This window comes from Phascolarctos cinereus, unplaced genomic scaffold, assembly GCF_003287225.1.
Source record: "Phascolarctos cinereus isolate Bilbo 61053 unplaced genomic scaffold, phaCin_HiC Scaffold_2;HRSCAF=192, whole genome shotgun sequence".
NCBI lineage: Eukaryota > Metazoa > Chordata > Mammalia > Diprotodontia > Phascolarctidae > Phascolarctos > Phascolarctos cinereus.
In genome coordinates, this window is record NW_027555625.1 from 148103515 (window position 1) to 148117006 (window position 13492).

A 13492-nucleotide genomic window follows, 5' to 3' on the forward strand; every position below is an offset into this window, starting at 1 on the left:
TTGATTGCTAAAGTCCCTTTCAACTTAGAAATTCTGTGATCCAAGGATATCAATAGATGATTTTTCACACACACAATACTTCTCAAAGACCTTTAGATGGGGTGTCCCAAAAGTCTTAGTTCAGTTTTAAGCTTCCATGACTCATGCAGGCTATCCCTCAAAGTTTTAGAGTTGTTTTAAGCTTTAATGCCTTTGTACTAAAGTTATAGTACAGTTTGAAGCTTTCATAGCTTATACAGGATGTCTCAAAAGTCGTGGTGCTATTTAAGTATTCAGAGCTCAAAATTGTGCTAAGACTTTTGGGACACACGATATTCCTCTTGGAACATAGGAAATAATGCTGTATGAAAAGTTTCTAGTTGCTGGTGAATGAACACAGAGCAGAAAGTTGGAAAGCAATTTCTTGACCCCCTTTAACACTGTCTTTTTATTGAAACGGTATTTTTGCCTTGTAAATGTTGAAGGAAGCTATGATAATATTTGCATGCCTGATTACATTCTGGCATATCCTCTTGTAGTCTTCTCTTCCCCTTTCATATGCCAGCCTGGCAGCTGAGGGTGAAGGGGGTGATTCTGGGCCAAAGTATGAGCTTGAGTTCTTTAAAAGTTTTAAAAGTTCCCTGTATCATTTTGAGATATCAGTATCACTCTTTTATTTAACCACTCATCTCGGGGAAGTTTCCTGACTCAGATTGGCCTCTAAAGCCCTTTCATTTTTTTTTTAACCCTAACTTTGCATTTCTAAACGGCTAAACTGTGTCCAGATTGCACATTCTGAAACCATACATTTCACAGTTCTACAAAGAAAAAAACTTTCTGAAGAATGATGACTCAGACCCCTTAGAGCCAGTGTAATGAGGAGGGCCCGATGTAACCTGTATCCTTTAAAATTTAGTAGAAAGACCCAATAGAAAAAAAGAGAAAACATTCATAAGGTTTTTTTTTTAAGTTTTGAGAATTACTATATTTCTAAACCTTTTTAGAAGTGGTACCAATTTTGTAAATAGACAAGATTTTGTGAATAAATAAAAATCACTTGTAACTAGCAACGGCAAGTCATTTGCTAAAGTCTTTAAAAAGAATTTCTAGAACAATGGATCTAAAATTGGAAGCTGGGATGATCTAGTCCAAACTGACCTTGTTTTATAAATGAAGAACTTGAGGTCCAGAGATGTTAAGTGATTTGCCCAAGGTCACAGAGGTAGTAAGAGTTAGAGATGGAATTTGAGCTCATATCCTCAGATTTTCAAGCCAATGCTCTTTTTAAAAAAAATTTATTAATTTATTTTGATTTATCAACAATCACTTCCATATGCTTTTGAGTTTAAAATTTCTCTCCCCCTTCCTCCCCACCACCCTCCCCAAGACGGCACACAATCTGATATAGGCTTTATATTTACATACCCATTAAACATATTTTCACAGTAGCGAAGTTGTAAGTAAAAATTAAAACCAATAGGAGGAACCATCAGAAAGATGAAACAAAACTCAACAGAAGGTAAAAATAAGTGATAGCGATTCAACTTCCATAGTTCTTTCTTTGGATGTGGACAGCATTTTCCATCCCGAGGCCTCTGGAGATGTCTTAGATCCTCATAATGCTGAGAAGGGTTCAGTTTAACAATCTTAGTCATTGCATAACGTGGCTGTTATTGTGTACAAAATCCTCTTGGTTCTGCTCACTTCACTCAGCATCAGACCATATAAGTCTTTCCAGGTTTTTCTCAAGTCAGCCTGTTAGCCTGTTCATCATTTCTTATAGCACAATAGTATTCCATTACATTCATATACCACAACTTGCTCAGCCATTTCCCAATTGATGGGCATCCTCTCAATTTCCAATTCTTTGCCACCACAAAAAGAGCTGCTATGAATATTTTTGTACATGTGGGTCCTTTTCCCATTTGTTTGATCTCTTTGGGATATAGCCCTAGAAGTGCTATTGCTGGATCAAAGGATATGCACATTTTTGTAGCCCTTTGGGCATAGTTCCAAATTGTTCTCCAAAATGGTTGGATCATTTCACAACTCCACCAACAATGTATTAGTGTTCCAATTTTCCCACATCTTCTCCAACATTTATCATTTTCCTGTTTTGTCATGTTGGCCAATCTGATAGGTGTGATATGGTACCTCAGAGTTGTTTTGATTTGCATTTCTCGAATCAATAACGATTTAAAGCATTTTTTCATATGACTATAGATGGCTTTAATTTCTTCATCTAAGAACTGTCTGTTCATATCCTTTGACCATTTATCATTTGGGGAATGGCTTGTGTTCTTATACATTTGTCTTAATTCTCTATATATTTTAGAAATGAGGCCTTTATCAGAGAGACTAGTTGTAAAAATTCTTTCCCAATTTTGTACCTTCCTTCTAATCTTAGTTGAAGCCAATGCTCTTTTCACATAATCTCTGTGTTGGCCTCAGCTTCCCCTCTGCAACTTTATTTCTCTTAGTTTGATTAGCAAACCCTTTTCTTCATAGAAAAAGAGATAACTTTCAACCTAACCCAGACTAGCATTGACAGGATGGAGAGCCAAAAGACCTGGCTTCTGGTCTTGACTCTGCCACTTGGGTCAGGATGTCCTCAGCTGCCCCCTTTCTCTTGGTAATGTCATAGTTATTAACTGATAGTTAACATAGTTGTTAACTGTTCACTTACAGGTATGTCCCCAGTTGAATCATCCTGAGGCTTTTGTTTGACCATTGATACCTTCAAGCTGTTTGGGGAAGCTCCCTCTTTTCCTGAGCAGCATCAGCTAGTGGGCACGTTCCATAAGTGGATCATGGGATTGAGGAATTTGCTCTGATACATTTGCCAGCCTGCTCCTGATAGAATCAGAGGCGAGAAGTTCTGCTCCTCCTTTTCAAAGGAGGAGAAGATCGGCAGCCCTTGGCTGGACTCCAGCCTCCCCCCCTACCAGTCTCACTTGCCATCCTGGATCTGATCTGAACAGCAGAGGCTTAGCTCTGTAACCTTCCCCCATCTCCCCTTTAACTCCTTTTCTTCTAGCAGTTCAGAAGTTCTTGTGTCTAGTCTGGCTCTAATGGGTTTAGAATAGGGAGGATTTAGGATTGTAATCAGTATTTACTATGTGACCAGTATGTTAATGGCACGGTGTGTAGGAAGGAAGGCAAAAGCATGGTAACAATCTCAAATAGCTTACATTATAATTGGGAAGAGATGAAAATAATTTGTACAATAAGATGTACATAGAGTAACGCAATCTCAGAGGGAAAGTATACGGTACAGGGAAAAACCAGGAAAGACCTCCTGCAGAAGGTGGAATTTGAACTAAGCCTTGAAGGGAGCCAGGGAAATTGAGGCAAAGTATTTCAGGCATGGGTGCAGCCAGCCAAGGTTCAGAGATGGGAGCTGGAATGTGTGTGAGGGAACAGCCAGTAGGTAGTATAGCTGAATTGTGGAGTACATTGGGAGGTAGTATGGAACAAGACTGCAAAAGTAAGAAGGGACCAGGTTACAAAAGGCTTTAAATGCCAGAAGAGAACTTTATATTTGATCCTGGAGGTAACAAAAAGTTACTGGAGCACACTGATCAGGAAGTGTAATGGTAAGATGCTGTTCTGTTATTTCAGTCCTATCTGACTCTGTGACCCCATCTGGGGTTTTCATGGCAGAGATACTGGAGTAGTTTGTCATTTCCTTCTCCAGCTCATTTTACAGATGAGGAAACTGAGGCAGACAGGGGTAAGTGACTTGCCCAGGGTTATATACCTAGTAAATGTATGAGGGCAGATTTGAACTCAGGTCTTCCTGACTCCACAACTCATGCTTTGTCCCCTGTGCCACCTACCTGCCCCCCTCACCCATTTTACAAATAAGGAAAATGAAGCCCAGAAGGCTAAAGGACTTACTTGAGGTCACACAGGTAGTAACCATCAGAGGTGGCATTTGAACCCAGATCCTCTGGCACCAGAGTCAGTGCCAGCATGCTGAGCCCATAACCCAGAAGATAACAGATTGAAACTATCCTTTGCTAAGAAAAGAATTTTTTTTGAGAAGCAGCATGGTATGACGGACAGAATGCTGGTTTTGAAGCCAGGAATCCTGGGTTTTAATCATGCCTCTGACACATATACGTATGATTTTGGACAAGTCACTTAACTTTTTAGTGCTCTAGGCAGCTTTCTGACTCAAGTTGAAGAGAAAGTGACAATCTACATTGGTGAAGAGAGTTTCCTCACTTGGGAATTTCCTATACCAATGAAATTACAGATCCAGTCTCTATCTCCATCCTTTCCTCACAATCCTCTGAAGGCTATTGTAAGGATTATTATCCTTATTCTGCAGAAGAGAAAACTGAGGCTCTCGGTGTTTCGGTGACTTGTCTATGGTCCCATAAGTGTCTGAGGAAGATTTCAAAACCAGGACTCCAATCCAGCATTCTTCTGGCTTTATTTTTTCCCATAAATGCTGATTATTGAGGAAGTGAGTTACTTCCATAGTGATCTTGGCTGATATGGGCCATAACTAATTGCTCTAGTGTAAGACAGATGATGCCTCTTTTTCCTGATGGGGAAAGAATCAAACATTGACAGTGAAAATAAATGATAAATTCCCTTTTCTATGAAGGTTCTTGCCTCTGTATTGAACCATTTATATCCCCAATGGGATCTCACTTCCTCTTGGTTTTCTGACAAACCCCAGCAGATCGGATAGGTTTCTACCATGTAAATAAATAGTCATTTGTTATGTCTTCAGTACCAAATTGATATACCAGAGACTTGTTTAAATTTTAGCAGCCTAATAGAGTCTTCTTTTGTTGTTTTTCATGTTGACAACATATACAGATGAGAGGCAGCATGGAGTAGTGGCTAGAGAGCCAACCTGGAATTGAGTTCTACATCTTGTGTCATACTACACTGTGTGTCCTGGACAAGACACCTTCACAGTATTCTAGGCAGCTCTCTGAGTCTGGAAGGCCAGCATGTACTAGAAACAGTAGCTTTCTTCACTGGAAGTTCATTACACTAATGAAATCACAGGTCTGGTTAAATATACATACACACATATTTGTATACATATCCCTATATAGAAAAATCTATGCATATCTATACATATATATATATATATACACACACACACACACACACACACACACACACATACATACATACAAATTTATGCACATGTTTGTACACACACACACACACACACACACACACACAGATAAGTTGTAACTGGGCATTTTTGTGCCTCAGACAAATACCTCAGAAGACTGCACTAATGGTGCAGAAGATGGCCTTAGTTAAGCTGAGGATGGTGGAGGTACAGACTGAAGGGGGTGGGGAAGTTGTTTACTACCCTGTAGGGGAAGGCAGAGACTTTGGAACTAGTGGTAGGCTCCTGGGGAGACTGCTGTGCAGGGGGCCAGGGGAAGTAGGGTGGGCGTGGGAGGAGCTCAGCCCAGCATACCATCTGGTAGTTTCCTATTTTAACTAATTATTTTTGTTAGCTAGGTGCTTAATCTCTGTTGTTTCAACAGTGCTCTAGGACTGCTAGTGCTATCAGCACCCTCTAAATTTGGTGCCCTGGAGCAAAGTCCCAGATGTTCTTTCCTTTTTATGGATCTAACTGATAGTCCAAGGGAGGGGAAGAAGTTCCATTTATCTTTTGACTTCAGCCTAACCCAAATTTCCATTATTTTAACTGGAAGCAGCAGAAAGACATCAAAGCCAGAAGCTGCCATGATATAGATTCCTTTTTACAATTTGCCAGTTTCATCTGGGAAAGTGTGAGGAGGGTGGCTGGTCAGAAGCCACTGCTACCATGCCATCCTACCCACCCCTTACAAGCACTTCGCATTTAAAAAAAAATACACAAAACAATATCTTATTTCCTTCCAATTACATGTAAAAACAATTTTTAACATTCTTTTTTTTATTTTCAAGTTTTGAATTCCAAATTCCATCCCTCTTTCTACCCCTCCCTGGGACGATAAGCAATTTGATATAGGTTATACATTAAACACTTCACATTTTAAGGAGGGTGGTATGGTTTCAATTGCTGGCCTACCTGTGATTTGTTAGGATAGGCCTTTTGGTTGCCTTTTTCACGTGCTTTGCCTGTTCAGGACTGCTGCTGCATAATACCTATTCAGAGATTCTTTCCTTTCTTACTTGAAAAGTAATTGAAAAGAACATTTTTTTGATTGAGTATAGAATGAACAAGTTCTTGAGGAGAGGTGATCTGTGAGGAAAAAGCAGCAGAAGGGTAGAAAGGATCTTTGGAAAGGAGTATGGAATAGTGCCATAGACAAATTTCCCCTCCTTTATAGTTTTATAAGAACTCCCATTGGATCCATTGAATTCCTCATGTGAAGGGAAAGAGAATAGATGGGAAAATGAAATATGCAATATTTAACTTCCCCTTTCCTCTGCCCCTAGTCTGTGGTTCAGCAATATGGGATTGTGTCTAGTAATGATTTTAAAGAATGTCGTGGTATTATAGATATAGCTGGTGTTGGTATCTCTCCAATCTCCACCCCCCCACATACACATCACCCCCTAAAAAAATATTATCTCCTGAGGAAATACATGGGGAAGCCTTAGAAAAAGGGATTGACTTAGAGGTTGACTGATTGATTGAATACATTGTTTGGAGTCTGCTCCTAAGTAGGATTTAATAATCCCTACCTCAAATGCCTAAAAGAGATAACCTAGTACTAGAGAGAATCTATTAGGGAGAAATGGGGGTGTTTTGTTTGCTTCCTAACCCTTAAGGAGGGGGACACCCCCCCCCCCCAGGTGTTAGCCAGAGAAAGGACAAGCACACAGTTGACAGGATTAAGGAAGGAAAGTTTTATTCACAAATAGAAGAAGACAAAGTAGAACCCAATGCAGAATCATTAGAAATCAGACTCTTCTTCTCAATCCCTTCCTGAAGACCTCTATATTCCCAATCTTATATAGTCCCCCAATAAGCAAGTTCCTCCCTCACCTGGTGCTGCCAGTGGAAATACTAGACTTGGACATCAAAGAAACTGGATTTGAATCCTGACTGTGCCTGTGATCCTGAGCAAGTCACTCATCTTTCCGGGCTTCTGCTTCCTCTTGTTGCATTAGGGTTGCATTAGATCACCTCTAAGGTCATTCTCAGCTCTAAAGCTAAGATCCACCGTGGCATCTCCACCTGAGTGACTATTCTATAGGCAAACAAATGACCTTGATGAAGAGCACATGTCACTGACTATTTCCCTGCAAGGTTTCTCACAATCAGTAGAAGCCCTCTAACATCTACAGAGAAGGGTCGACACTTGGGAACTCATGACCATTGTGGTTATTATCATTGCCGTCATCATTATCTTCATCATCCTACTCCTCTTCTTCCTCCTCAACAATAATTATTGTTACCTAGCATTTTTGTAGTATTTAAGGGCTTTCAAAGTGCTTTACTTATGCTGGCTTATCTGATCTCAGTGGAACTGTCTTGGGACAACCTGATCCTGACCTGCTTTTTTTTTTTTCCTCCCTCTTATCGAGAACAAGGGACCACTTTACAAAAACCCTCAATGAAAGTCCATTTTCTGGGGCTGGCATTTACCCCATGATCCCTTTCTGTCCCTATAGGGGTGCTACCTTCCTTCCCTAATGTATTAAAACATTGACTATATCCCTTTAACTTATTTCAAGTCAGTCAGTCTTCCCCTTCACTTTTTTGAGAAGGAAGATGTGAAAGAGGGAAGAGCAAATAAATTGTAAAGGACAGAGAAAGGAAAGGAGGACTTGAGAGAAGGCCATTTTCCAGTCTTCCTTCTACTTGATTTCTCTCAGGCTTTCAACACCATTGATCACTCTCTCCTCCTCCTCCTAAAAGCAACAGGGAGCAATTAATAGTTTTTGAGCTGGGGAGTGTCATGGTCAGACCTATACTTTAAGAAGATTGTTTTTGGCAGCTGAATGAAAAGTGAATTAGAGATGGGAGAGATGAAAGCAGGAGACTGATTAGAGAGCTCCAGACAATCAGTACCTGAGGGCATGAACTAGCTATTTTAAATGAGTTACTTGGGATGTAGTGGAAGCAAAATCTACAAGTTCTGTTCTTCTATCATCTCCTACTGGAAGCTTTTTCTGATTCCCCTCTAGCATTGTCTTCCTCCAATTACTAGCATTCTGTCCTCCTGAAATTACTTTGTATTTACTTATCTATGTTTGTTGTGTTCCACTGGTAGAATCTAAAGTCTTCAAAGTCAGATATAGTTTTCTTTTTTGTCTTCCTGTGTCCAGATGACCTGCCTCAGAGTCTAGTATTTGTTTGTTGAATTGAATTGGAAGAGTCCTTCCACAGCAGTTCACATCTGCTCAAAAAATACAAATCACCTAAAACCCCTCAATCAGTTCCCCTCCCATCCCTCATGTGGGCCCCAAACATTCATTCAGATTCAAAACAGTTTGAAAGGTAGCATCAACATTTCTAAAACATAAACGACTCATATAAGAGGTTGAAATGAACTTTGAGCACCTCCTCAGTAAGATGATTCTCATTCAGATCCACTTGTTAACGTGTGGGATTGAGGTGCTAATCTGTCAGCACTAGCCAAGTGTGCAGGGTTGTTTTCAGACCAAGAGGCTGTAGATCTACTTGACACAGCCATCATTTGAGCATTTCTCAAATATTTCTCAAATAGATGATAAATGACTTGAGTCAACTCTGCAGTGTATACCCATTCCATAGTCTAGTACAACAAAGGAACATATTAATATATACTCTCCAGAAATTGAATCTGTTCATTTCCCACGGTAGATAATATTATAGGAAAGTAGTCATACTATATGCAACTTTAAATGTGTGCATCATTTTACTGTTTTAGGGGGAAATGTTACATACTGGAAAAATTTCCTACCGTATGTTTATACAACCATCTTATGACAACTGAAGTGACTGAACAACAAATGGTGTACCTAGATTTGGAGTCAGGAAACATCTGGTTTAAATCCTGCCTCTGTCATTTAGTTCATTGTAGTAGTTAGCACAGTGCCTGGCACAGAGTAAATGCTTAATAAATGCTCTTTCTCTAGATCTATCTCTATTGTATCATTATAAATATATCTGCAGAAGATCTATAACCTCCCTGGGCCTCAGTTTTTTCATCAGGAAGGTAAGAATAACGAGATGTGAAGACATAAGTATCTATTTCATAAGGCTGTTGCAAGACGCAAATTAAATAATGTATTTGTAAGATATTTTGAAAATCTGCAAGTGCTGTTGTCGTTAAGTGGTCTGCAGCAGAAAATTGTCTGCAAAAGCTGGCCTGCTCCTTCTTTGTGTTTTGAAATCTTACCCTCTTTGAGATATATCACCCATAAATCCACAAATACTTTTAAAAGTCACATAACCATTTTCCAACTTCTTCTTAAAGGCCATTGTCATGTCTTCACATAAATTGTCCAGTATGACAGGTATTAATCCCCTTACTATCCTTATTTTACAGAGGAGGAAACTAAGACCTACATAGGTTAAATGATTTGCTTATGGTCAGCTAGCGGTTATCAGAGAAAGGATATGAATGGAGGTCTTCTTGACTCTAAGTCCAGCACTCTTGTCAAAAGCAGTGGTAGATTAATTTCATTTCATATTTATTTGTTGCTTTCCTTACTCAGGTTTATGACCTAGTAGTTATCTTGCCCCTTCTCCATCCCTCATCTTGTATCATTTGCCAGGTCTTCCTGATTTTACCTGGACCTCTTATAGCTCACTTACAGACAGCACCTTAGGTCAGATACTTAATACCTCTTGTCTTGACTATTAAAAGAGACTCCTATTTGATTTCCTGCTTCTAATATTTCCTCTTTCTAACCCATTTTCTACACAGCTGCCAAAATAATCTTCCTAAGTATGGTTCTGATCATGTCATTCCTCTGCTGAAAAACCTTCAATATCTCCCTATTGCTTTTAGGATAAAATGTAAATTTTTCAATCTGACATTTAAAGACCTTTGTAATTGGATTTTATATATTATATATAATATAGATATAATTTTATATTATGTATATAATTTTACCTTCATAATAGGACAATTTAAAAATGAATTTTATAGATTCTGTTTTTGTTTGTATCACAATAATTTCAAGAAATAGTTGCCTTTCCAGATAAAATTATAGCTTATAACAAAGAAAAACAATTAAGCCAAAGCACCCGGTACAGGGAGCGACTGCATCTGACAAGGTATGTGGCATTCTGTTCTAGTAGTCCCTCAACTTTCTGCCATGAAGAGGGACATTTGTTTCATTTTCTATTCTCTGGAGTATTTTAAAAAAATTACTCAGAATTTGGTTTCCTTTTAGTGATCCTTTCATTTATATTGTTGTAGTTATTGTATATATTGTTCTTTTGGTTCATCTTATTTTTTGTTAAGTTTGCCAACTTTGTTTCAGTCTATGTGCATTTTTCATCCCAGACAAACTGGACTTGTGGCTGTTTTCCAAACCTGGCATTCTGTCTTCTATACAGCTCCATTTTTATAAGCTATTCCCCATGTCATCTTTGTTGTTATTTAGTCCTTTTTCAGTCATGTCTGACTCTTTGTGACTCTTTTTGGGGTTTTCTTGGCAAAGATACTGGAATGTTTTGCCATTTTCTTCTCATGCTCATTTTTGCAGATGAGGAAACTGAGGCAAACAGGGTTGTGTCTTGCCCAGGGTCACACATCTAGCAAGTGTCTGAGGTCAGATTTGAACTCAGGAAGGGGAGTCTTCCTGACTCCAGGCCTTGCACTCTATCCATTATGCCACCTAGCAGCCCATTCCCTCCCTTTTGCCTTTCAGAATATTACTCTTCCTTAAAGGCTCAGCCCTGCGGCCCCAACTCCTCCAGTGATCCTGATGCCTCCAGGTGTTAATGCTTGATTTCTCATCAAATCATCTTGTATTTACTTACCTGTGTATTTATTGTTTCTTCCCAGTAGAAGGTAAGCTTCTTGAGGAAAGGGATTGTTTCAGTTTTGTTTTTGTGTTTGATGCCTGGCACTAAGTAAGTAGTTTTTAAAAAACAAACTTTGTTGAATTGAATTAAATTGAACCTGACTTAGCTGCTTCTTATGCCAAACTCTGAAGTGCTTTCCACTATTTTGTAAGGACATACTGCTTACATTATTACATCATTCTTTTCATAATGCTTCATGAATCAAGTTGTTCTCTAACTCCAAGTTGTCTTTAGCTGCCACGTCTCTTTGTTTGGCATAGAGATAAAGTCTTTCCTGGCTGATGTCTTTTCTGAGTTTTTCAGCCTCCTCATTGTGGCAACTGTTTTGCATTAGCTAAACTTCTCTAAGAAATGGTGAGAGTCAGCATTATAAAAATGTTATTCATTTCCTATTTTTCAAAGTTGATGGTTTGTTGAACAAGTTGGGTTGTGGGTGCCATAATTACACACAAACTGGTCTTCTCATCTTTCTCCTTTCTCCTAATTTGGTATTGATTTTGACCAAAGCTCTTATCGGTAGACATGACTGTCTGTAGACCACTCGTTCAGTATTGACTCCCACATTAGTAACCACTTGTTTCCTGTCAGCTGAAATATGTTTAATTTGATTTTTTTGTTATGTTGCTCAATGTTCAGGTGCCCAATACCTCCCACGCTCTCCTTGAAGAAACTATTCATGATCCACAGGTGTGGGACTTCTAAGTAGTTTACAAGTCTTTGGCCTCTTTCATTTCTTGGTTCCGAACTATATTTAACAAAACTTTTGGCCATCTTTCCCTGTGCTGACCTTTACCTTGGCATCACCAAAGAACCAGAGATATGTTGTCTTAATATGGAAGATCTTGTTAAGTTCTTTATGCATTAAAATTCCACAATATCCACTGTGGATCTTCGAATGATCCCAGTATGCTTGCTGCCACAAAAGTTTGTCTTTGAACACCAATATCCTCCTGGTGGAGCTCACTGTTCATGTTCATACTATATCATCCTTTTTACAGTCCTTCACATAATACATTGCATAAACCTATCTATCTCCACACCTTTGCAAAACAGAGCTCCACCACCAACTTCTACATGAAGTCTTTCCTGATCCTCTAGTTGCAATTGCCCTTTCTCAATTGCTTTTTTTAGATGTATTTGTATTCATGATAACTTGGCTGAATTGGCCTCTAGGGGCCATCCCATGGAACATACTGTGAGTTGCCCCTTGGGAGCTGTGGGGCTTGCTTCTGGGTAAGTGTAGCTCAGAATTAAAAGGCTTGCACTTTGAGATGATGAAGTGATTGACTGCCAAGCCAGAAGACTTAGCGGTTGTATAAAATGAGAGTGACCGTTCATACTCAGCCCCTACCTTCCTTTCCAGCTACAAATCATATCAGGAGTGTTTTAAACTGCTTCTTGGGGTGGGGGAGAGGTGGTGGTGAGAAAAGAGGCAACTTAGCTTTTAAAAAAATATATTTATTTATTTTTAGTTTTCAACATTCACTTCCATAAGATTTTGAGTCCCAAATTTTCTCCCCATTTCTCCCCCCCCATCCCAAGACAGGCTGCAATCTGATGTAGGCTCTATGTATACATCCACATTGAACCTGTCTTCACATTAGTCATGTTGTAAAGAAGAATTAGAACCAATGGGAGAAACCACAAGAAAGAAGAAACAAACAAAAAAGAAGAAAGAGCAAATAATATGCTTTGATCTGCATTCAGATTCCATAGTTCTTTTTTTGGATGTGGACAGTATTTTTCATCATGAGTCTTTTGGGGTTGTCTTGGATCCTTGGATTGCTAGGAAGAGATGAATCTATCAGAGTTAGTCATTGCACGTTGTGGCTGTTACTGTATACAATGTTCTCCTGGTTCTGCTCACTTCACTCAGCATTAGTTCATTCAGGTCTTCCCAAGTTTTTTTGAAGTCTGCCTGCTCATCATTTCTTATAGCACAATAGTATTCCATTACATTTATATACCACAACTTGTTCAGTCATTCCCCAACTAATGGGCATCCCCTCAATTTCCAATTCTTTGCCACCACAAAAAGAGCTGCTATAAATATTTTTGTACATGTGGGTCCTTTTCCCATTTGTGTGATTTCTTTGGGATACAGCCCTAAAAGTGGTATTGTTGGGTCAAAGGGTATGCACATTTTTATAGCCCTTTGAGCATAGTTCCACATTGCTCTCCAGAATGGTCGGATCAATTCACAACTCCACCAACAATGCATTAGTGTTCCAATTTTCCCACATCTTCTCCAGCATTTATAATTTTCCTGTTTTGTCATGTTGGCCAATCTGATAGGTGTGATATGGTACCTCAGAGTTGTTTTGATTTGCATTTCTCTAATCAATAGTGATTTAGAGCATTTTTTCATATGACTACAAATAGCTTTAATTTCTTCGTTTGAAAACTGCCTGTTCATATCCTTTGACCATTTATCAATTGAGAAAGGGACAACTTATCTTAACCCTTACTCTGGCCTCCCTGTGACCATAAACACATAACATCTACAGCTCATGTTTAGCCTAGGCAAGCCTGAGTCTGGGCTGCAGC

At 39.1% G+C, this 13492-nt stretch overlaps 1 protein-coding gene across 3 annotated transcripts in view; it reads left to right on the forward strand.

Annotated features, from left to right (window-relative positions):
* ACOXL (acyl-CoA oxidase like) overlaps positions 1–13492 on the forward strand; it is a 539860-nt gene that overhangs the window by 207206 nt on the left and 319162 nt on the right. The gene's annotated exons all lie outside the window — the stretch shown is intronic.